Raw genomic sequence first — 1,888 nt, 5'->3', positions numbered from 1 at the left:
CCTTGGCTCCCGCTGCGCTGGCTTGGCCCACGTAGGCTGTAGTTTATGGGTTTGTTTGACAAAGGCTCTGGCTTCAGCATTTCTCTCCTCCTCCACCCCAAAGCCTCCGGTTCCGCTTTCCAAGACAGGGCTGGGATTTAGAGGATCGGAACGTCTGGAGAGTGGTCAGGGTCCCAAAGAGGAATGTCACCCCAGGTGGCCCTGGGAGCCCCCTTCTGCTCTGAACCCTCCTGGAGTCCACCAGGAGCAAACTCAGGAGGTGGGTGAGGACCTGGAGCGCTGCAGAGGCATTGGGGAGTATTGGGAGTCGAAGGATGGAGGAACTGGAGATCCTTCTCCAGCTGCTCCGCTCCCCTTCACCTCTACCTGGTGCCTGAACCGCACCAGAAGCACAATTGTTCTTTGAAAGATCTGTTTTGGGGGTTGAAAAGGTGCTGGACCTCTCTTGAGGTCCTGTTTCTGGGAACAGGCACTGGTACACAGCGTCTCCCATGGGATGAGGCAGAGCAGAGCCGTGTGGAGCCTGAGGGCAAGGTGTCTGCTCGCCCTCCTGGGTCACAGCAACCAGTCCTGGCAAGGGGCCATGATGGTGATGCCACCAACAGAGCATGTGTTGGTCCCTGGGGCAAAAATTGGCCAACAAGTCCCTGTCGGCCCTGAGCAGAGGGAAAAAAATAAACAGGTTTTGGCAGGAAAGAGGCTCCCTGAGCTGTGGTGGGCACCAAAATAGGGTGATCCTGCTCGGAGCCACTTTGGGTGCTGCAAGGGCCACCTGGGGGTTCAGGAATGAAAAATGGAGAGAGATTTTTTACAAGGTCATGGAGTGATAGGGTGAGGGGGAAGGGTTTTAAGCTGAAAGAGGGGAGATGGAGATGAGATTTTGGGAAGAACTTCTTTATTTTGAGGGTGGTGAGAGCCTGGCCCAGGTTGGCCCGAGAAGCTGTGGCTGCCCCATCCCTGGAGGGGTTCAAGGGCAGGTTGGAGGGGGCTTGGAGCAACCTGGGGTGGTGGGAGGTGGCCCTGCCCAGGGCAGGGGGGACTGGGGGGGGCTTCAAGGCCCCTTCCCACCCAAACCATTCTATGATTCTTTATATTTAAAGAGACCATCTCTGTCCAGAGACAGTCCTGGGTGTAGAGCTGAGGTGGGAAAAGGCTGGAAGAGGCCACTGGCAGTTGGAGAAACCGAGGCCTGGAGAGATGAGCTTGGAACGGGATGTTCTTTAAGGTCCCTTCCAACCCATCCCATGGTTCTGTGAAGCTCTGCCAGTGTGGCAGGAACCCTGCCGGGCTCTGCCAGGGGGAGGTGGGACAGTGACTGGGGAGTGGAGCGGGGAGTCCCACCACTGCCCCGTCTCCCATCCCAGTTGGGGACTGGGTGCTGCCAGGGCTGGCCCCACCAGCAAATCTCCCCTGGCCCGGGGCCGTGTTTCCCTCCCTGTGGGCTCTGGCCGGTCACGGGGGAACCGAGTTCACCCCAAACCACAATTGCTGCCTGTGCTGGCGGCTCCCGGCCCGGCGGATGTGCTGGAAATAGCCCCGACGGGGCCACGGGGCCCCTCCTTGACTGGTCACGGTGGCCACCGAGCCCTATAAAGGTGCTCGGGGAGCAGGGGCTGCACCCAGCGCAGCGCAGAGAGGCACCGAGAGGCACCATGAAGCCCCTCGTCCTGCTGACCCTCCTGGCCCTCCTCACCCTCGGCCTCTGCCGCAGAGGTAGGGGGGTCTGGGGGAGGGACAGGGACGGGGTCTGGGGGGACACAGGGACGGGGTCTGGGGGCGATGGTGACCAGGGAAGGGCTGTGTGTCAGCTGGAGGGTGCCGTGGTGCTCGGGGCGAGAGTTGCCGTGAGGTCTGAGGTGCAGTGCTGGAGCAGGGCGGGTCGGGGGGG

The sequence above is a fragment of the Calidris pugnax genome, unplaced genomic scaffold (assembly GCF_001431845.1).
Source record: "Calidris pugnax isolate Ruff unplaced genomic scaffold, ASM143184v1 scaffold371, whole genome shotgun sequence".
NCBI classification, from domain to species: domain Eukaryota; kingdom Metazoa; phylum Chordata; class Aves; order Charadriiformes; family Scolopacidae; genus Calidris; species Calidris pugnax.
Note: the sequence above shows the minus strand (reverse complement) of the source record.